This window comes from Marmota flaviventris, chromosome 19 (assembly GCF_047511675.1).
Source record: "Marmota flaviventris isolate mMarFla1 chromosome 19, mMarFla1.hap1, whole genome shotgun sequence".
In the NCBI taxonomy this organism is placed as follows: Eukaryota; Metazoa; Chordata; class Mammalia; order Rodentia; family Sciuridae; genus Marmota; species Marmota flaviventris.
In genome coordinates, this window is record NC_092516.1 from 39,685,198 (window position 1) to 39,709,684 (window position 24,487).

At 37.3% G+C, this 24,487-nt stretch overlaps 1 pseudogene; it reads left to right on the forward strand.

The window, feature by feature from the left end:
- The first annotated feature begins 242 nt into the window (after positions 1 to 242).
- Positions 243 to 2,122, forward strand: LOC114081222 (Y-box-binding protein 3 pseudogene; annotated as a pseudogene).
- The last annotated feature ends 22,365 nt before the right edge of the window (positions 2,123 to 24,487 follow it).

Genomic DNA, 24,487 nt, shown 5'->3' on the forward strand with positions numbered 1-24,487 from the left:
ACTGGCTACACGCCAGGTCTGCTGCTCACGGGAGCCCTATTTTCTTGAACAACTGTGCACAGTCTCCCTGCTTGCCATTCCCTCAGACCCTAAGGTTGTGGAGCGTGGGGCTGAGAACCTCCGGTAGCCACGCCCCTGGGAGCTGGTGCAAGAGACCTCAGTTGTCAGTGCTGGTGGGAGCGGTAGCCGGGCGTCCTGCGCCGCGGGTCCTGTGCTGCGGGTTCCGCGCCACTCCTGACTCCCTCGGTCTGACTGTTGTGCTCATGGGAGAGCTGGGAGGGGCCCTTGAGGTTTCCCTGCTGTGTGGAGAGGAAGGGCTAGGGGGTTACACACCTGCCACCACCGGTTTCAATGAAGTTATCTCCTCCACAGCATTCTGGTGACATCAGTTCTCTGCCATGGTGATATCCCATGCGAATGGCGACAGTTCGTTCCCTTTGCCGGGTGTCTGATGCAACGGGTGGGTCCTGACCGGCTCTCCCAAGCCCCATCTCAATCCTGTGGCCACTGCCTATGAAGGCTCGGTTGGTATTAACCTCCGCAGGTTCATGGAGGAGCCAACAAGTTGTTTCAGCAGGAGCCTTTAGCCTTATTTTTTAAATTAAGAATAAAAATGATTAGGGCTGGGTGGCTCAGTGGTACAGCACTAGCCTGGCATGTGCTAGGCCTTGGGTTCAATTCCAAGCACCACATAAAAATAATAAGTAAATAAAATAAAGGTATTGTGTCCAACAACAACTAAAATAATAATAATAATAAAAGAGCCTGGTGGATAGTAGCATGCTCCACACCATGACTCCTGGGCCTTCAGCCATCTTTGCAGGAAATCCCTATGGGGACTCAGTCCCTGCTGTCATCAGGACTGCGGCCCCCACCTCTTCTACCCCCACGTCTTCAGCCACTACTGGCCTTGTAGACACTGAAAAAGCATTCTTTCCAGAAAAGTCCTTGGTACTGTCAAATGGTTCAATGTCAAAAATGGATATAGATTTATAAATCAAAATGACACCAAAAAAGATGTATTTGTCCATCAGACTGCAATCAAGAAGAATAACCCACAGAAATACTTGCCTAGTGTAGGAGATAGAGAAACTGTAGTGTTTGATGTGGTTGAAGGAGAAATGGGCTCTGAAGCATCCAATGTGACTGGCCCATGGAAGGGAGTTGTTGTGCTACTTATCTGCACCTTTACAGATATGGCTACTATGGCCAACGCCTTGGATCTCCCCATAATTATGCTGGGGAGGAAGAGGAAGAGGAAGTAAGAAGCAGCACTGAAGGATTTGACCCTCTTGCCAGGATGCGCAGTTCTCTGTGGCCAGGAGTCAGCTGCGGTGCCCCCAGTACCACCATCAGTACTGGAGGCCCCGGTGGTTCCCAACTTACCACATGGGACAGAATTTTGACTGTCGCTTGTGGATCTTTCTTCATCCCCAAAGAATGCAGACTGGTGAGATTGGAGGGATGAAGAATGGAGTCCTCTAGGGAACACAGCTTCAGGGACCAGCTCATAGAAATCCAAGTTTTCGCCCAAGGTACCTTAGGGGACCTTCTTGCCCACCACTTGTGCCAGCTGTTGGAGAGGATGAAGATGAAAACCAACAAGCATCCAATGCTCCAAACCAACTACCTGCTCTCTGTGGATACCGGTGTCCCTATAACTATAGGCGTTGCCCTCCAAATGCTCCTTCACAGGATGGGAAAGAGACCAAGGCAAGTGAGACACCAAATGAGAGCCTTGTTCTGGCCACTGAGCAGAGTAGTGTTGACTGACATGCAGCTCCCCAGGCACCTTTACTACCAGCAGGGTGACCTAAAGAATTAATGACCATTCAAAAGTAAAACAAAAGGCACACCCACAACTTTACCAACACCAAAGAAACATCTAAGCAATAAAAGAGTAATCAAGATTTGGACATCAGAATATATACTGTAATTCTTCAAGAAACAATTGCAAAATGAAAATGTCAGAATATTTTCTCAGCATTTCCAGCAAGCTGCAATTCTGGAAATGCCTGCACAGAATACTAGAGAGTAACCTCCTCAGTTTCAGCAACCACTAAGTTTATATACATATTTTTCCTGTGTCTGTCTGTTCTCTCTCTCTCTCTCTCTCTCTCTCTCTCTCTCTCTCTCTCTCTCTCTCTCTCTCCTTTGGTAATATAAATTGAGAGAAGAAATATGAACACCACATAGGGAGAACCCTAACCAAAGAAATCTAAAATATATAGTAAAAGCACTTGTTCCCTGCTGTTTTGTTCATTTTGGATGCTGCTGGTAAACTTCTAAGTGTCATTATTTAAAAGGAAATTTCTGGCTGGGGTTGTGGCCCAGTGGTAGAACTCTCACCTAGCACTCATGCAGGCCCTGGGTTTGATCCTTAGCACCACATTAAAAAAATAAGCAAGTAAAATAAAGCTATTGTGTTCAACTACAATTAAAAATAATAAGTATTAAAAAATAAAAAAGGAAATTTCATACCTTTATTTTTAATTGATTTTATTTTTTTAAATACACAACAGCAGAATGCAATACAATTTTTATTATACATATAGAGCATAATTTTTCATATCTTTGTATATAAAGTATGTTCATGCCAATTCATGTCTTTATACATGTAATTTATTTTTTTGCACTACAATTCTTATTAAACACATATATCACAATTTTTCATATCTCTGGTTGTATATAAAGTATATTGACACCAATTCATGTCCTCATACATATATTTTGGATAATGATGTCCATCACATTCCACCGTCCTTGCTAATCCCCTGCCCCTCCCTTTCCCTCTAACCCCTCTGCCCTATCTAGAATTCATCTATTCCTCCCATATTCCCCCCTTCCTACCCCACTATGAGTCAGCCTCCTTATATTAGAGAAAACTTTCAGCATTTGTTATTTTGGGATTGGCTAACTTCAATTAGCATTAGCTTCTCCATTGCCATCCATTTACCTGCAAATGCCATGATTTTATTCTCTTTTATTGCCGAGTAAAATTCCATTGTGTGTATATGCCACTTTTTTTTAATCCACTCATCCACTGAAGGGCACTAAGGTTGGCTCCACAGTTTAGTTATTGTGAATCGTGCTGCTATAAACATTGATGTGGCTGTGTCCCTGTAGTATGCTGTTTTAAAGTCCTTTGGGTATAGTCTGAGGAGAGGGATAGCTGGGTAAAAGGGTGATTCCATTCCCAGATTTCCAAACTGTTTTCCATATTGGCTGCATCAATTTTCAGTCCCATCAGAAATGTATGAATGTACCTTGTTTCCCACGTTCTTGCCAACACTTATTGTTGTTTGTATTCATAACAGATGCCATTCTGACTGGAGTGAGATGATAACAGGAAGAGTAAAGCAGGTGGCCTTGCTATACCAGACCTTAAACTATACTACAGAGCAATAGTAACAAAAACAGCATGGTACTGGCACCAAAAAAGACTGGTAGACCAATGGTACAGAATAGAGGACACAGAGACTAACCCACAAAATTACAATTATCTTATTTTAGACAAAGGTGCCAAAAACATGCACTGGAGAAAAGATAGCATCTTCAACAAATGGTGCTGGGAAAATTGGAAATCAATATGCAACAAAATGAAATTAAACCCCTACCTCTACCATGCACAAAACTTAACTCAAAATGGATCAAGGACCTAGGAATTAAACCAGAGACTCTGCATCTCAATGAAGAAAAAGTAGGCCTTAATCTTCATCATGTGGGATGACTTCCTTAATAAGACTCCTATAATGCAAGAATTAAATCCAAGAATCAATAAATGGGATGGAATCAAACTATAAAGTTTCTTGTCATCAAAAGAAACAATCTGTGAGGCAAACAGAGAGCCTACATCCTGGGAGCAAATTTTTACCCCTCACACATCAGATAGAGCACTAATCTCTAGGGTATATAAAGAACTCAAAAAGCTAAGCACCAAAACAAAATAAAACAAAACAAACAAACAAACCCAAATAACCCAATCATGCCTTTATTTCTTTTTTTTTTCTTTCTTTATTTATTTATTTTTAGTACTCGGCAGACACAACATCTTTGTTGGTATGTGGTGCTGAGGATCGAACCCGGGCCGCACGCGTGCCAGGTGAGCACGCTACCGCTTGAGCCACATCCCCAGCCCTCATGCCTTTATTTCTAGGATGAGGGGAGGATAACATTTTTGCTTTCTTCCTGAAAATGTGCAATATGAAGTTCCTCAAAAAACAAATTTTTACCCTTCAATGAGGACAACAAAAGAAAAGACTTATCAAGACAGGTTTGGCAAGTGGTTATTCTCACAATCACAAATATCTTATAAAGACAATCCAAAGAGCAGTCCTGGCTTAGAAGATGATGTCAGCATGGGTAATTTTCCCAGATTAGTGTAAGAACCACACCAATAGTCCCAGTTTACAATAAACCTTCTTCTTTTATGTGTCTTCCAACCTGAGCCAAAGAGGGAATGAGATTGTTAAAAACTGGTATAATTCCCTTGACCTTATTCTTACATTTTCCACTTTATAGTATTTTTGTTACAATGGCTGGAAAAATGAAAAGGCCTATGAATATCCATTATTAACAGTATTGCAGCCTTTGATTTTTAAAAATAAATTACAATATAAGGATGATTAATGTTTGGGTTATTATTCTAGACATTTTTGGGATACCAACAGACTGTTACTTGATTTTTGGTGTTAAGTTTTAAAAGGTGAAAAATGTGTCTTATTGGAACTAAAATAACTTAAAGTAAAAACTGTCTCATGCAGGGGAAGAAGGTGAGAAAATGGGAAAAAGAAGAAAGAAGTATTGGGGACTGAAATGGAACAAATTATGTTCTATGCATGTGTGATTATGTAAAAATGAACGAACCTCACTATTATGAATGAATACAATGCACTAATTAAAACATTAGAAATAAATGATAATAAAAAGTACTTTACTACCAATATGTTTTTCCAGTTTTAAAGAGGAAATTAGCCTTGTAAAAAAAACTGAAGAATAAATTAGACCACAATTAAGTAGTCATAAAAGAGTATCAATTCAAGATGATGCATTAGAGAAAAACTGCATTTCTAATTTCTCCATGTCTTGGGATATGAGAAGCAGAGTACTGCTCCTCAGCAAGGTGGGCGAAAGAGGGATTTCACTAAAATTCAGTATTCAACAGTCAAAAGAGTGTCTTAGAGACTTGGAAATTTGGGTGCTATAAACAAGGAACAAGAAAGAGTATTTGGGCCACGCTGGTTGCAGCCATAGCAGTAGTAGCAGTGCTGGTTCACCACAGAGAAGTGGGAAAATGCATAGAAACATGATGGAAATATCTGGTATGGAAAATTCTGTAGATCAGGAGAGTAGCCTGAACTTAGTTGATTCAGACATTGAACAGCAAACTGGTGTTTGATAAGTGTTCCATAAATTTCTCAGCTGGCAAATGGAGATCTGAGGTGTGTTATGGTTTATATATGAACTGTAGCCCCCAAAATTTCATGTGTAAGAAAATGCAAGAAAATTTAGATGTGAAATGATTGGTTTATGAATGCTTTAAATGATTCTGTGCATTAATTCACTGATATAAATTAACTGGGCTATCACTGTAGGCAGGTAGGGAGTCGTTGGAGGAGTCACTAGGGGCAAGCAAGCTCTCTCTGCTTCCTGGTTTCCATGTCCTAAGTTGTTTTCCTCCAACATGCCTTTCTGCCATGACGTTCTGACTAATCTTGAGTTATGGAGAGTTATGGAGTTGGTTGACTAAGAACTGAACCTCTAAAGGGGTGAGCTCCCCTTGCATTGTTTTTGTCAAATCTTTTGGTCACAGTGATAAACAAGTTGGTTAAAAAAGAAATTGGCACTGAGAAGTGGTGTCATAGGGGCTAAAACTAAACTAAATATGTGGCTGTTATCCTTGATGAACATAGATGCAAAAATTAGGAAAATACTGGAAAATTGCATAAAAACACATTAAAAAGATAGTGCACCATGAGCAAGTAGATTTAATCCCAGGAATGCAAGGTTGGTTCAACATATGGAATCAATCAATGTAATTCACCACATAAATAGACTTAAAGACAAGAATCACATGATTATCTCAATAGATATAAAAAAAATCATTTGACAAAATATACCATGTTTAAAACACTAGAAAAATAGGGATGGACAAAATATACCTCAACATTTTAAAGGCTATATACAACAAACGCAAGGCAAACATTATTCTAAATGGAGAAACAACTTAAAGTATTCTCTCTAAAAACAGGAACAAGACAGGGATGCCCACTCTCACCACTCCTATTTAACACAGTCCTTGAAACTCTTGCCAGAGCAATTAGGCAAGAGAAAGAAATTAAGGGGATACAAAAAGGAAAGAAAGAGCTCAAAGTATCTCTGTTTGCCAACTGAATGATTCTGTATTTAGAAGACCTAAAATAATTTACCAGAAGTCTTCTAGAACTCTTAAATTAATTCATCAAAGTAGCATATAAAAGTAACACCCATAAACCGATCACTTTTCTATACTCCAATGATGAATATGCTGAAAAAGAAATTAAGAACAGCTATTTCATTCACAATAGCCTAAAAGAAAAAAGAAAAAACCCTTGGGAATCAATGTAACAAAGGAGGTGAAAGATCTTTACAATGAAAACTATAGAACACTAAAGAAATTGAAGAAGACCTTAGAAGATGGAAAGATCTCCCATATTCTTGGATAGGCAGAATTAATATTGTATAAATGGTCATACTTCCAAAGTGATATACAGGTTCAATACAGCTACCATCAAAATTACAATGACATTATTTATAGAAATAGAAAAGGTATCATAAAATTCACTTGAAAAAATAAAAGGTCCAGAATAGACAAAGTATTCTTGGTGAGAAGAGCAAAACAGGAGCCATCACAATATCAGATCTTAAACTGTACTACAGAACTATAGTAACAAAAAAGCATCATATTGGCACCAAAACAGGCATGAAGACCAATGAATAGAAGACACAGAGACAGACCTACATAAATACAGTTATCTCATACTTGACAAAGGTGCCAAAAAATGTATGTTGGAGAATAGATAGCCTATTAAACAAATAGTGCTGGGAAATTGGAAATTCATATATAGTAGAATGAAATTTAACACCTATGTCTTATCCTACACAAAAAGTGCATCAAAGATGTAGGAATTAGACCAGAAATCCTGCATCTGCTAGGAGAAAATGTAGCCCCCCGACACCACCATATTGGCTCAGGAACTGACTCTCTTAACAAGACTCTTAAAGTGCAAGAAGTTAAATAAAAAAATAATAAATGGGATGACCTAAAATTAAAAAGTGGAGGAAATAATAGCGTGAAGTGAGAGCCTACAGAATTGGGAGAAAATCTTTGCCCCCTGCTCCTCAGATAGGGCATTAATAACAAATATATACAAATAACTCAAAAAAGTTAACAACAAACAAACAAACAGAACCCAAAATGAAACAAAGCACACAACCCTACCAAAAAAGGGGCAAAGGGACTAAATAGATAGTTTTCAAAAGAAGAAATATGAACCACCAACAAATATATGAAAAATATTCAACATCCTAGCAATTAGAAAAATGGAAAGTAAAACTACACTGAGATTTAATCTCACTCCAGTCAGAATGACAATTATAAAGAATACAAGCATCAATATATGTTGATGAGAATGTGGAGAAAATGGATCACTCATATATTGCTGATTGGACTGCAAATTGATGCAACAACTCTGGAAAGCAATGTGGAGATTCCTTTAAAAACTAGAGATGGAACCACCATTTGATCCAGACATCCCACTCAATATATATCCAAAGGATTTAAAATCAACATACTACAGTGATACAGCCACATCAACATTTATGACAGCAAAATTCACAATAGCTAAGTTATGGAGCCAAACTAGGTGCCCTTCAACAAATAAATGGTTAAAGAAAATGTGGTATATATTAGCCACAAATGAAAATTACCTTATGACTTTTGCTAGAAAATGGATGAATCTTGAGTCTATCATGCTAAGTGAAGTAGGCCAGGTCCCCCAAACCAAAGATCAAATATTTTCTGATATGTGGAAGCTAACCCACAATAAGGAGTGGGGGAAAGAATAAAAGTTCAGTGGATTACACAAAGGGGAATAAAGGGAAGAAAGGGGGTTGCAAACAGGGAAGACAATTGAGTGAATCTGTCATAACGTTTCTATGTACATATATGAATACACCACAGTAAATCTCACCATTTTGTACATCCACAAGAAATTAATAAAAAAAAAAACTAAGGGTAAATTGCAGAGAAATCAATAGAGGGAATGGAGTTGGGGGGAGGAAAGAGGAAGGAGAGTTACTGGAGATTGAATTAGAACAATATATATTCCATTGGGCTGGGGTTGAAGATCAGTGGTAGAGCTCTTGCCTCACATGCATGAGGCACTGGGTTCGATCCTTGGCTCCACATAAAAACCAATAAATAAAAATAAAGATATTGTGCCCATCTACAACTAAAAATAATTTAAAAAGATATATCACATGCTTTTATAATTATGTCAAAAAATTGGTACTACTGTCATGTAGAAAGAACCAAGAAATGGGAAGAAAAACACAGTATAGACAGAAAGTTTCATATAATACATACTCTGAGGTTTAGGGAATGACATCATCTCATTATAGATATAAGGACTGCAGTCTCAGAGCAGGTTCTGATGGAGTGATGGAGTAAGGTATTCTGGGAAAATGGACATCCTAAGCAAGTAAGCATCACAGAGGAAGAGGAGGAAGACATAAGAAGATGATGATTTTCTCTCATTGCAAATCTTCCCAGGCCTGGGCCCTTTTCTATCAGATTCTTACCCATAAACTCATATTTTTCTCTAGAATTCTTGGAAGCAGGATCTATTTGACTGTATCCATCTGAAAGTATTTTGCTGATGTTTCAATGCTTCCATAACAGGCTTAAGTTTACTTTTTGGCACTTCAGAGACCTATGTTCTTCTTGCCTTCTTCCAATGTGGTCTATTTAATTGTATACAAATAATGTTCAAAATTTCTGTAACTCTGTGTCTGTAGTAAGTTATGTATGTAGTGACAAGTACACACCACAAAGTCTTGAGATTACATCTGCAATGTGTTTCTGCCAGCAGTTGATCAAGATAGACTGGAATAAAAACATTATTTTCAGGTGTGAAAACTCATCATCTTTATCAAATAATTTTTTCTTACATTTTTTACCAAGATGTTATAGCCCAATTTGGGAGGTTAAGTTTTTAGCATGCAACTTAAAATTTAGTTCAAACAATCATGATGCTGTTTTTATTAGGTGATATTGTTAACCAATATTAAAAACAATATGGCTGGTCTTTTGTAGGCTACATGGCATGTTAAAAAAGAAAAGCCTTTGGAGTTAATTTATGTTGAAGATATTGAAGAGACTTTTAAAAGGTGGTAGAAGTGCCAGCTGGAAATGCTTAAGAATGTTGTAAGCAGAGCTTAATGGATGGTTCTGGTGGAACCTCAGAAGTCTACACTGCAGATAGGATTGTGGACTGCTAAGATTTAGCTCATGTGCATTCAGAAGAGAAAGACTATTGAAAATTGGACTAGAAGCCATTCATGCTATGTTCTGGCAAAGAAGTTGTTTATATTTTTCCCATGTCCCAAGATTTTCTGTGAAGCTAAATGTAAATGCAATGGACTGATTAATCCAATGGAAGAAATTTCAAAGCAGTCCAGTATTTAGCCAAAGCAGGGGTATTACTGGAAGCATTTGATCAAGTTTACTGTGATAATCTGGAGCAGAAAGCAGAGCAGAAAGATTTGAAAGAGCTTGAAGATGGACCAGTAAAATTCAAGCAAAACTGTGGCTAAGGAAGTAAGTGTGGTAGTTAAAGAATTTTCAGCCACTAAAACTGCTAACTACTTTAACCAGAGGCAATAGGAATGATTGCTTGACTTCATCACAAGAATTGGCAAGACCATACCCATCTCAGGTTCAAGGGTGTAAAGTAAACATTTCTTTGAGATTTGACCATGGGGGCACTTGGCTTGCACTGTGGTCCTAGGAAGTTGTTTTACTATGCTTAGCTCCACAGGCACTCAGAGGCTGCTACAGCTGTAGTCCCAGGAGGATTGGCTACTGTTCAAGATGGCAGCAGAGCTCAGCATCAATCACATGGTGCTGGTTCTTCAGGATTGTAGGATGCTAGACTTAGGTGGCCATGGAAAATTCCACCAAGATTTCAAAGGAAGGTCTGGAAGGCCAGGGAAAGTGCAGCAGGGTTGACGTCACTTCAGGCTGCTCCTGAAAGGATGTTGCATGAAAAAGTGAGAAGAAAGCCAAGGCTACAATGGAGATTCCCAAGATTAAGAGATGCCAGTAGGATGGGATGTCTTCCAGGAAAAGTTGTAAGAATTGAGCAGAGATGAGCCAAGAGAGAGGCCATGTGTGTTGTAAAACAATATCATAGGGGTGGAGCTACACAAACCCTTTGGAGAGAACATCTCAATGCCATATTTCCTAGATGCTAGAGAACTTGGATCTAGAGAACTTGTTCATATACTAGATTTGATTTTCTTTTAGTCCCATCCCTTTTTTCTTTGCCCCTAGGTTTCTCCCTTTTGAAATGGAAATGTTTCCTCAATGCCATTATATATTGGATGTATGTAACTTGTTCTTGATTTTTATAGAGGCTCATGCTGAAAGTTTGCCTTGGGTTCCAGAGGAGATTTTGGACTTGGACTTTTGGGTAATGCTGAAATGTTTAAGGTTATGGACTAAATGTATTTTGAATTATAGAATGGGTATGTACTTTGGGGACAAGATGTGGAATGTTATGGTTTAGATATGAGGCATCCCTCAAAAATTCATATGTAAGGCAATGCAAGAAATATTAGAGGTAAAATGATTGGTTTCTGAGAGTTTTAACCTAATCAGTGCATTAATACACTGACATGAATTAATTGGACAATAACTATAGGCATTGTCCATCTACCATGATGTTCTGCCTTATCTTAGGCCAGAGCTATGGAGTTGGCTGACCATGAACTGAACTTCTGAAATAGCAAGCCCCCAAATAAACTTTTTTTTCCTGTACTTGATTCTCATTTGGTCTTTTGGTCATAGCAATGGAAAGGCTGACTGAAACAAGGCAGAAATCACATTGAGTAGGCCACCATGCAGCTTGGTGCTGCAAGAGTTTAGGAAATCATATCAAACATCACTATACTGCTCAAACAAGCATGTAATGTGTAGCCTAAGGTGTGTACCTAGCAGAACATGAGTGAAATAGGCACAAATAAGATTTTACTCAGGAGGAATCAAATCATAAAAAAATAGGGTCCAACTTATTTTCCCTTTGAGCCTAATAGCTCACATGTCCAACTAAAGAGGGTCAGGAATCAACAGATTGTTGAGAATACATTCAGGACCTAAGCCTGGGCAGTCTGTGTTAATGGGCAGCAAAGTGTGTGGAGGACTGGCTCCCCTCCCCTGTGAGTAGAATCCCCAGGAAGTTCCCGAGATCCATTTCCCAACAGAGATTGGCATCTGTTGGGCCCTAGGAATGTGTTGATCTATTCTCTTTAGAGTACATAATACCCAACAAATACCCTGAGACCTGAGTAGACCTAAGCCTCAGCTCCCAGAAAGAACTGCTCATAGAACTCTGCAGCAATTCCAACTCTGCAGCAACTCCAATGCTGGGAGTGCATTTATTTAGTCCATGCAGAAGAAACTCCAATCTGAAGTGTGTTCCATTCTGTTCTACCTTGTACTAGTGGGAAAGGAAGATTATTTCAACCAGCTTCAATTTTGGGCCACTTCAACTGAGAGCTTGATAAGCTACACAAAAGGAGGAAAGGGTTAACAACCCCAACCCTTGCTCTTTCCTTTCTTACTCTATATACTTCCCAAGAATAAATGAAAAGAAAGACAGTTGTGCATAGGTGGTGACCATCCATTCTTTTTGACTATTTTGAACACCTCAGTGGAGAAGATTTTTTCATTTTTCACCAGGAATCTTTCCCTCACAACCTTTTAAGGGTTCTTGCTGTACATGATTGGTTTGTGAACACAAAATACATACACATTTGTTTCTTTCCCTCCCTTAGTTTTAATATTTTAAATGATTTTAAAAGTATAGTTATTTTTTCTCACCTTGTCTTTTGAGTGTTAGGGTTTTGTGTTTGTGTATTTTAATTTTATTTTAGCTTGTTTCTCTTTCTTTCCTTTCTTCTCCTGCTAGCTAATAACTTCTTTTGTTCTCTCTTCCTGTCTCCCTTTATTTTTCCTATTTTCCCCTCCATCACATGCTACATCTCTTTTTCATGCTCTGTCCACATTTTGAACATTCTTAACTGCTTTCTACCTTCTTATCTTCATAATAACTGTGCTTTTACCATCTTTTAGAACTATTTGGTTTATATAGTCCTGCCTCCACCATTCATGTTGTTATAATTATTACTGCTGTGGATGGCATAGTTGATACTTGAAGTATTAATTCGGTATGCCAGATTTAATTCACATTTATTGTTTTTGTTGTTGAAAATTGTTGACCCCATCATTCCTGATTTTGTGAAAATTAGTGTTGTAGAGTCATAGTAGGCACCAGGTATTTATTTTAATGCTATATATTGTTTGCATGAATTGTTGCTGTTTTTTGTTTTCCCCTTTTCTGTGAGGTACTGAAAAGCTATGGGGATGCTCCAAATTCACAGGGTAAGCCTCTTCTGTTGACATAAACTCTGCCTAAGGAGAGTACACTTTACTTCACACATAAATTAATTATTTTCAAACTCCAGCTGTACTTAAATGCAAAGAATAAAAGAGAAAAAACAAACAAACTGATGATCAGGACCCAACTAAGAATGGCTTAGCTAAGATTGGTGTCCCAGGGCCCACTCCTGGACATCCATTCTTTCAGCGAATACAGACAAAATTACAAAAAAGACTATAGATAGCATGTCTATGAGAGTTTCTCAATATAGATCACTGTAGGGTATTTTGGTAAGAGAAGCCTACATATAAAAGAAGGTCCTACATATAAAAATAGAAGAGAAATTCATCCCAACAGATGCATAAAAACAATACAAGAATATAAGAACTATGAAAAATAAAAGTAATACAATATTCATAATTCATAATTTAACAACTGACTCCAAAGACATTGAAATGGATGAAATATCAGATAAGAATTCAAAAGAATATCACAAAAAAGATCAATAAATTCTAAGAGAACAGATTAAAAAAAACAACCAAATGAATAATATGGCAGCACAGGATATTAATAAGAAATTCAATAAGGAGATAGAAATATTGAAAAAAGAAACAAACAGAAATATTGGAACTGAAAGACACAACAAATAAAAAAATGTTCAATTGGAAATTGAACATTTTCTAAATAATAAAAAAATATTATTCTATTATTTTCTAGATAATAGAAAAAAAAATAGAATAGACCATGCAGGGACAGAATCTCAGAGCTGGAGGGCAATGTGGCCAGCTTTGAATATTTAGACAGTATTAAAGAAATGAAAAGAAGTCAAATTGATTAGAACACAAAATAACTCTGGGACAACATTAAAGGACCAAATTTAAGAATCATTGGAATTGAGGAGGGTTATGAGAGGATGCAGGCTAATGGAATGGATAACATCTTCAGACAAATAATATCAGAAATTCTCTTGAAAATGAGATAGACATTCAGACACAGGATGCATTCAGAACCCAAAATAAACAAGGTTAAAAAGAACCTATACATGACAAATTATAATTAAGATGTCTAACATACAGAGCAAGGATAGAGTTTTAAAAGCCTCAAAAGGAAAGCGTCAGGTGACATTTAGATGCAAGACAATCAGAATAACTTCTGATTTCTCAACACAAAGTCTAAATCCAGGAGAGCTTGAAATGATGTGATCCAAGTCACAAAACAAAATAACCGTCAACAAGATTGCTATATCCAACATAGCTATCATTCAAAATATAAGAGAAAATAAAAACCTTTCAAGAGAAGCAGAAACTGAAAGAATCATGACAACCAACCAAACCAGCACTGCATTAAAGAAATACTGCACACAAAAGAAATGAAAACAAATCTCAGAGCTCACAAATGAACAGATATCATCTGAAGAGTAGCTAAGCAAATGAGAAATAGGACCCAATTAAATATTAAAATTAAACAAAATGACAAGAATTAATTCTCATTTCTCTATAGTAATATTAAATGTGAACAGTCTCTATTTTCTAAATAAAAAGAAGGTTGGCACAATGGATTTTAAAACAAGACCCAACTATATGTTGTTTGCAAGAGACTCACATTTCAGGCAAAGAGAGCCACAAGCTGAAAGTGAAAGAATGGAAATTGACATACCATGTGAATGGAGCCCCAAACAAGCAGCAACAGATATTTTTATATCTTACAAAGGAAACCTCAGGCCACAATTAATCAGAAAAGTTAAAACAGGTCACTTCATACTGGTAAAGTGAACAATCCAATAAGAAGATATGATAGTAAATATTTATGCCCCAAACTATGGGTGTACCTAATTACATGAAAGAGGGAATACCAAATTAAAGCTCAGATAAAAACCAGCACAACAATATTTGGTAGCTTCAACACACCTGTCTCACCAATAGATAGGTCATCCAGACATAAACTTAATGATACAGTTTGGATCTGAAAAAAATATAAATCAAATGAAATTATCAGACATCTAGAAAATATTTCATCCAACAACAGTTGAATACACTTTCTTCTCAGGGGCTTATGGAACCTTCTCTAAAATGGAACATATTTTAGGCCACAAAGCAACGTTTGGCACATACAGAATATAATTCCTTGCATCTTATCAGATCATAATTAATTTAGAATTGAACACAAAAAGCCCTGAAGAAAACATGCAAACACATGGGGATTGAACAATACACTTTTGAATGACAAATGAATGATAGAAGAAATCCGAGGAGAAATTAAAAGATTCTCAGCATCAAGGGAGAATAGGGATACAATGTCTGGGACACTGTGAAGGTGGTTCTAAGGGGAAAATTTGTAGCTATAAGTGCCTACATAAGAAAATTAAAAATATCTCAAATAAACAATATAATGATGCACCTCAAGGCTCTTGGAATAAAAGCAAACCAACTCTAAAACTAGTAGAAGAAAAGAAAGGAAATATTTAAGATCAGAGACAAAATCAATGAAATTGAGAATAAAAAATACAAAGGATCAACAAAATAAAGAGTTGGTTCTTTTAAAAGATAAACACAATTGGTAGGCCCTATCAAACTAATCAAAAGAAAAAAGACCCTAATTGTAAAATTTGAGACAAAAAAGGGGAGGAAGCACACAGACATACCAGAAATCCAAGGGTTTATTAGTCACTATTTTGAAAACTTCTGCTATAATAAGTTGGAAAACCTTTCTAAATATGTATGACTGGCCAGAGTTGAATGACGAAGACACAATAAACCTAAACAGACCAACAACTGGCAATGAGATAGAAGCCATAATAAAAAGTCTTCCAACAAAGAAAAACCCAGTGCCAGATATATTCTTAGTTGAATTATACCAGACCTTTAAAGAAAAGCTAATTTCAATCCTTCTCAATTTCATAAAATAGAAAGGGAGGAAACATTTACAAATTTATTCATACCCAAAGCAGAGAAGAACAAATAAAGAAATGATAACTGTAGACCAATATCCTGGATGAACTTACATGCAAAACTCCTTAATAAAATATTAACAAATCATATCCAACAGCATATTAAGAAGATTGTACATCATGACTCAGTTGGTTTAATCTCAGAGATGGCAAGGATGTTTTAACCTACCCAAATCAATAACTGTAATTCATTATGTAAGTAGAATTAAGGACCAAAATTAATTAGTTACCTAATAGATGCAGAGAAAACCTTTGGCAAAATTCAGCACCCATTTATGATACAAACAATGAAGAAACAAGGAGTAGAAGGAATCTATCTCAATATCATAAAGGCTATATATGACAAACCCAAAGCCAATATCGTAGTATAGAATGGTGAAAAACTGAAATTATTTCCTTTAAAACCTGAAACATGACAAAAATGTCCAATCTTGCCACTCCTATTCAATATAGTACTAGAAATTCTAACCAAAGTAATTAGGCAAGAGAAAGAAATAAAAGGGATGCAAATAGAAAAGAAGTCAAATTATCATTATTTGCAGACTATATGATCCTGTACTTAGAAGATTAAAAAAAAAAACCCTTCACCAAAAAACTGCTTTAGATAATAAATTCAGCAAAGTAGTGGATTGGAAAATCAACATACAAAAATCAATAGCCTTCCCATATGCCAATAGTGAATCCATTGTGAAAGTAATCAGAAAAACAATTCCATTCACAAAAGCTTCAAAAGAGTAAAATACCTAGGAAAAATCTAAACAAGAATGTGAAAACCTCTACAGTGAAAACTATAGAACACTGATGAAAAAGTTAAAGAAGGCACAAGAAACTGGAAAGACATTCCAGGTTCATGGATAGATAGAATTAATATTGTTAAAGTGACTACTCTACTAATAGGAATATACAAAATCAATGCATTTCAAATAAAAGACAAATAACATTCTTCACAAAATGGGAAAAAACAGTCCTAAATTTCATCTGGAAGAATCAGAGCCTCACAATTGTCAAAGCAATTTTAAGCCAAAAAAAGCCACTGCTGGAGGAATCACAGGTACCTGACTTCAAATTACAATACAGAGCTATTGTTGAGAGCCACAGCCAAAGGGGCCCCAGCAAACTTCCAGCTGCCAGCTGATGATTGGCTCACAGTGGCCCCAGCAAACTTCTAGCTGCCAACTGATTGGCTCCTCTGTGGTGATGCTCATTGGGCTGTTTCCCCGCCCTTTCAGACCACGGAGCTGCTCATTGGGGGACTTTTTTTGGCTCCTCTCATGCGACCCAGCCAATCAGCCTCAAGAGCAGGAGGAGTAGGGGAGGTTGAGAGGCTTGTGGGAAGCTGGTGGTGGCAGTTGGGCTCTGAAGGTTTTTCCTGAGGAGCTGTGTGGTTTGGTGTGTGTGTTCTAAAAATAAAGTTTATTTCTTTTGACAAGTGGCTCCTGAATTGTGCCCAGCCAGACTGCGGCATTTGGTGGCTTGCAGGAGGAACGACTGAGGGTAAGTGATAAGGTAAACTGCTCTCCCCTGAGGGCAGGGTGAGAGGATGGGTAGCTATTTTAAGATTCTTCTTTTGTTTTGCTTCACTTTTGTTTTAAGTTGCCTGTCCCTGGAGATGTGTAAGATGGAGGAAAAACTGCTCACATCTGAGGAACAGATAGGGAGAAAGGATGGATGGACATTTCAGGAGGATAGAAAGGCTATAATGATTTTCTGTTGTTCCACTTTTGTTTCATTCTGTTTCAGTTTTGTTTGGCGTTATCTTGTTGGGTTGTATTATAGTTATAGTAGAAATATTCAAGTAAAAGAGAAGGTCTCTCAAGCTAGTCAGACAGAGGAAAAAATTCAAGTAAAAGAGAAGGCCTCTCGAACTAGTCAGACAGAGGAAAAAATTCAATTAAAAGAGAAGGTCTCTCAAACTAGTCAGACAGAGGAAAAAATTCAAGTAAAAGAGAAGGCCTCTCAAGCTAGTCAGAGAAAGAAAGTTTAGAGCAGAAAAAGCCATCAGGGGGAAAGTTACAACAGGAGACTGCTACTAACACCTTTCTATCACCAGAGGGCGTAAGTGTCCAACCAATAGCACCACCTCTACAGGAGACTGCTACTAACACCTTTCTATCACCAGAGGACGTAAGTGTCCAACCAACAAGGCCACCTCCATATGCTGGTAGGATTTCCCCTTCCTCTACTGTTTTCTCTTTGCTTTCCACTCTACAAAGTCTAATCCAGGACAGAAAAGATCCATTCTTTATAGGACATATCAGGGCACATACAGGATTGCCTGGAGCCCTTAGTTTGGGCAATGATTTAGCAGATAAAACTACATGTGACATACATATTTTCTCTACACTAGAAGAAGCTACAAATTTTCATAAAAAGTTCCATGTCAATGCTAATACTTTACAAAAGCATTTTAAAATAACTAAGGAACAAGCTAGACAAATAATAAAACAATGTCAAAATTGTGTGACATTTTTATCACAAGTTAATCTTGGAATCAATCCTAGAGGACTGATACCTAACCATATTTGACAGATGGAAGTCACACACTTGCCAGAATTTGGAAAATTAAAATATTTGCATGTTACAGTTGATACTTCTTCTGGATTTTTGATGGGCTCCCTTCATGCCGGAGAAAAAACTAAAGATATTATAGCTCATTGCTTACAAAATTTTGCCACTGTGGGCGTTACAAAACAGTTAAAAACAGATAATGCCCCTGGTTATACTTCTACCTCTTTTAAACAATTTTGCTCATCATTTGGCATTACTCATATAACAGGAATCCCATACAATCCACAGGGACAAAGCATAGTTGAAAGAGCTCATCAAACTATTAAAATGTACTTATTAAAGCAATAAGAGGGAATTGGGAAGGGGTATATATCCCCCAAAGATAAACTTAAAATAACCCTTTTTACTCTAAACTTTTAAAATTTGGATTCATCAGGACTAAGTGCTGAGGAAAGGCATATGTGTCCAAAAAATGTACATAAGCCCAAGGTACTTTGGAAGGATATTCTAACAGGACAATGGAAAGGTCCTGACCCAGTAATTGTCTGGAGTCGGGGGTCTGTTTTTGTGTTTCCACAGGGAGAACAGCAGCCGATTTGGATTCCAGAGAGATTAACTAAAGAGATTTCTACAGACCAAAAAGAAGATGATTTGGCTCAAATCCATAACAGCTTATATCCAAAACTCCAGTTTGGCTATCCTTACATCTGCGACAGAACCAGAATGCTTTTTTCAATATATACTTTATTATTACCCTTTCCCACATCATGAAGTTCTATTTTGTTTTTTGAGCTCATACAGACCTAGGTCAATGTTTTGCTGATCAGTTCTATTTTTTGACTATAGAGTTTTTAAACATTGCAATGGAGATTTCACCTGTAAAAAGTTATAAGGCCTTTACTGTTATGTTATGTGTTGTATGTATTATATTATGTGTGCAAACTTGTGTTTTATATTGTATGTTTGTATGTACATATGTCTATATATCATATATGATGAGTGCTCATGAAAAAATGGACCCCCCAATTTTTTTTTATTCACGTGATTTAAATGGTTTAATTTAAATTGGGTAAACAGCTGTTGAGGATTGTTTTAATATGTGAACAAAAAAGAGGTTAACAGATTTGTTTGTTTACTTTCACCTTTCCTTTTCATTATATTTAATAATTCTGTTCAGGATAATGTAAATTGTTCAGAAAATTGTTTTCTTTTAGTGCCTTCTGGAATGTTACATAATTTTTTTTCTTCAGCCATTATTGCCAGAATTCCTATCTTTATCCCAGTGCCGGTGAAGACAAAGATAAAACCAATCTACAGCTTCTGCAATAGCCATCACTGAGCTGCTTGCAGAACTTGCCTGGACTATGTATCACTTGTATGCATTGTGAACTCAATTGTATGCATTGTGAACTATCTGTTGTTGCAGCGACTTGTGGTAGTGTTGGGGTATTTTTGCTGATGGTGTCATGGGTGGTACAATTTTTCCAAAAGGAGCCATCAATTGGCTTATTGTATCTTCCTCCCTTCTGCTTGTCATGGTCGTTCGGCTAAAATTTGGGGGCCAACAGAGGTGAGGCAAAGAACCTCACCCCCCCGCTCATACAAAGAGCTATCCACAGGTGTGGCTGTATGCTGGACCGGTAGTCAATGACGGGTAAGATCCAATTGCAATGGTACCAACCTAAGATGGGTAAGGACCATATGTACTATTGGACAACCTAAGGCAGGCACGGTCCCTAAGCCACATGCTTGTTGTGTAAACAGAGAGGGGGGGATGTTGAGAGCCACAGCTGAAGGGGCCCCAGCAAACTTCTAGCTGCCAGCTGATGATTGGCTCACAGCAGCCCCAGCAAACTTCTAGCTGCCAACTGATTGGCTCCTCTGTGGTGATGCTCATTGGGCTGTTTCCCTGCCCTTTCAGACCATGGAGCTGCTCATTGGGGGACTTTTTTTGGCTCTGCCCATGCGACCCAGCCAATCAGCTTCAAGAGCAGGAGGAGTGGGGGAGGTTGAGAGGCTTGTGGGAAGCCGGTGGTGGCAGTTGGGCTCTGAAGGTTTTTCCTGAGGAGCTGTGTGGTTTGGTGTGTGTGTTCTAAAAATAAAGTTTATTTCTTTTGACAAGTGGCTCCTGAATTGTGCCCAGCCAGACTGCGGCAAGCTATAGTAACAAAACCTGAATGATACTTGCATATATATAAACCAGTGGTACAGAATAAAAGACACAGAGACAAACCCACACACCTGATTCTTGACAAAGGTACCCAAAACAAACATTGAAGGAAAAAATAGCCTTTTAAACAAATAGTTCTGGGAAAACTGGTTATCTATATGTAGATGAATAAGATGAAACCCTTATTGCCCATCCTGCACAAAAATCAACTTAGAATTTATCAAATACCTAGGAAATAGACCAAAACAATGAATCTCCTGGAAGAAAATGTGAGGTTTGTACTCCCACATAAAGGCACAGGCAATGACTTTCTCAATAGGACTTCTAAAGCTCAGGAAATCATGCCAAGAATTAATAAATGGGATGATATCAAGTTAAAAAGTTTTTAACAGCAAAAGAAACAATTAAGAATGTGAAGAGACAAACTACAAAGGGAGAGAAAAATCTTTGTTAGCAACTCTTCTGACAGAGAATTAAAATAAAAAATATAGAAGAACTCAAAAAACTTAAACCCCCAAATAATGGGAACATAAACTGAGCAGACACTTCTCAACATTATGTGATATACATCATTATCCAAAATACATGTATGAGGACATGAATTAGTGTCAACATACCTTATATACAACCAGAGATATGAAAAATTGTGCTGTATACGTGTAATAAGAATTGTAATGCATTCCACTGTATTTATTTAAAAAAAAATCTATAAAAAAGGAAAAAAAACAAATTGTCAACAAATATATTAAAAATTTCAACATCATTTGTAATTAGGGGGGTGCAAATAAAAACTACATAGATTTAACTTCACCCCAGTCATAATGGCAGTCATCAAGAATAAGACAATAATTAACACTGTAGAATATGTGGAGAAAAGGGAACACTTCTGCACTGTTGGTGGGATTGTAAATTACTACAACCACTATGGAAATCAGTATGGAGTTTCCTTAAAAGACTAGGAATAAAACCACCATATGGCCCAGCTATACCAGTCCTCGATACTTATTCGAAAGAATTAAGGTCATCATACTGTAGCAATACATGCATAGCTATGTTTATAGCAGTGCAATTCACAATAGACAAGTTATGGTACAAGCCCAGGTTTCTGTCAATAGATGAATGAATAAAGAATATATATATATATATATATATATATATATATATATATATATGATGTAGTTTTTTTCTTTTTTTGGTTTTGCATTTGTTTTTATTTTAGATAAGACATTGATAATATAACTTGAACATTTTTATAGTAATTGCTTCTTCTTTCATACGTAAGTTCTAAAAATCTACAAAATACTTGTATGAATTTTCAATAAGAAAAGTTTCAGAAACTCAGAAAACATGAGATAAAATTAACTCAGTTAAAATGATTTTTAAAAATATTTATTTTTTAGTTGTACACAATACCTTTATTTGTTCATTTATTTTTATGTGGTGCTGAGAATTGAACCCAGGGCTTTGCACGTGCTAGGCGAGCACTGTACCGCTGAGCCACAACCCCAGCCCTAAACTGATTTGTTAATCAACTGAAGTTTTCTTTTTTCTCCTTCCTTTTGTTTCCTAGTAAGAAAACCAAAATTTCAGAGCAAGAAATCTACAAGGAATGAATGGATTATTTAGTGCTTTATTTTTGTTTATAGTGCTACAAGAGTCAATGTATCAACTGCTGGAGGGTGACTCTCTGCCTTAAGAAAGCACACCTCACAGTAGCAAAATTCACTTCTACTCCTCAGGATTTTCTGTTCCAGAGATAAGAATAACCCAAAGTTGAAGTGCTTTTTAAAGCATTGACTGCCCCCCACCCTTCAGAGTTTCTATATTTTTCAACAATGGCTCATAAAAACACCTCCAAGAAAAAGAATAAAGAATCAGCAATAAATACAGAATAATATATGCATGTATGAAAAATAATTAAAATTGGCATAATCACAGACACACAGAGCAATAAAACTGAGAGTCCACAAAGAAAACTTCACTTTTAGGGTTAAGTAATGCTCAGCAAAGGATCCAATTCATTGTGGGGAAGAGGACAATCTTTTCAGTAAATAGTGCTGGAATAATCAGATACCTATAAGCAGATGAATGAAGTTGAACACTTGATCCATGTAATAAACAGTAACTTAAAATCATACAAAACATCATAGACCTAAGGTTAAGAGCACTATTTTTAAAAGAAAGAGGATCCAAGATGCTGGGCCATAGTGAGGCAGAATATGCAACAATCTGTGACCTGGGATTCAAGTAGTTACAATACAGCTTCTCTGTGAGCCATATTCCTGTCCCCTGTGCAGGAAGCACCACCTGTCCAGAGCTCCAGGCCTCAGCATCAGAGTAGGTCTCCCAACCACTTATCCACACAGTACTGGGTACCCAAGTGAGACCATCAACAGCAGCAGCTCCCACGAAGAACTTTTGATTGCACAAACAGAAATCACATGCTGCTCCCACAGAGGACACCTGGAAGCTTCCTATGAGTAGGAACTCTGACTGCCACCCTGGGTGGACCCCCATCTACCAAAGTGGTTCTCCCCTGGTCACCACCATCTTGGGACTCTGCAGTGGAAGACATAGTCCCTTACATTCAAGAGACTGCCTGCACCTGGGAACTTCACACAGACTCTGAAGTCAGCAAACACTGCAAGCTACAGAGCGTGTCACTGAACTCATTGTCCAACACTATTGCCTGGCTCCCCTCACCCAACCCGGCACCCCACCACTGAAAGCTGGAGACTCCATCTTGGGTCATGTTCGTCACCATCTTCCAGGTACCCAGTTTCTAATGCCCCCTGCTATCATCAGCTGCTAACTGGGCACAATGAAACCCTGGTTACCTTCACCATCCCGAGGACGGAAACACCAGCTAAGGAGACAATCCCACCTTCTTCTGAGAAAAGAAGCAGGAAAGATACTGATCTCCAATTAAAACAAGCCCTGTGTTTTCCTTCAAGATTTTTCTTTTGTCCCCCCTCCCTTTCCTTTTTCCTGCCCTCACATCCCCAACATACATGAAACCAAGTACTTTGCATGAATTAGGATTTGAGAACTGGGATGTCTGAATAGTATATTACAGTTTGGTTGTACATTCTTTTTATTATTTTTTAATTTTAATTTTTCCCCACCAATTTCTGCTATTTTAACATTTCTTGATATACATTTGTGTTTGTTTTATGTACTCTACTGTCTTCCCACTTACTTGTCTACCCAAATTTACTTCCTCTCTCTTCTCCTGCTACTAATCTTCCTCTTCAGATTTCTCCTTCACACTTCCTAAGATATAACAACTCTATATCCTCATGTCCTACCTCCTCAGCATATCATCCTCCTCCTCACCCCTGATTCTTTGTCTACCATCAGAAACTGTAAACCCTTTTACAAACCTACTGAGTATATTGTAGATAATAATTGAATTTACCATTTCTGTACATTAGAACCAAACTGTAAACATCTTATTATCAAATATTTGTTTTTAGGTTATATATTGTTTATATTGGGGTCTGATAATGTTGTCCTTCACCTCAAAGGAGAGGTATTGGATCCCTAAAGGGGCACTATAAGCCTATTGGGTAAAAACAGCAATGCCTAGAATCCACAGAGCTAGAAGGGAAGACACACAAGCAATATGAAAAGACAAGGGAAGAAAGTGCCCCAAACCAATCAAGATATCACATTATTAGAATCCATGGCCTGCACAACACAAGAAATGACAGAGAAGGAGTACAGGACATACATAATTAAAATGTTCTGTAAATTAAAGGATGATATAAGAGAGCAAATATAGGCAGCAAAAGATCATTTTGACAAAGAGCTACATAAACAAATACAGGATACAAAAGATTACTTCAATAGGGAGATAAAGTTTCTAAAAAAATCCTCAAACAAACAGAAATCTTGAAATGAAAGAAACAATAAACCAAATTAAAAGCTCATTTGAAAGCATCACCAGCAGATTAGACCACTTGGGAGACAGGACCTCAGACAAATGAAGACAAAAGATATAATCTTGAAAATAATGTAGGCCACACAGTGAAAATGGTAAGAAACCATGAACAGAACATTCAAGAAATATGGGATGGCATAAAAAGATCAAATTTAAGAGTTATGGGGATAGAGGAAGGAATAGAGTTCCAAATCAAAGGAATAAGCAATCTATTCAAT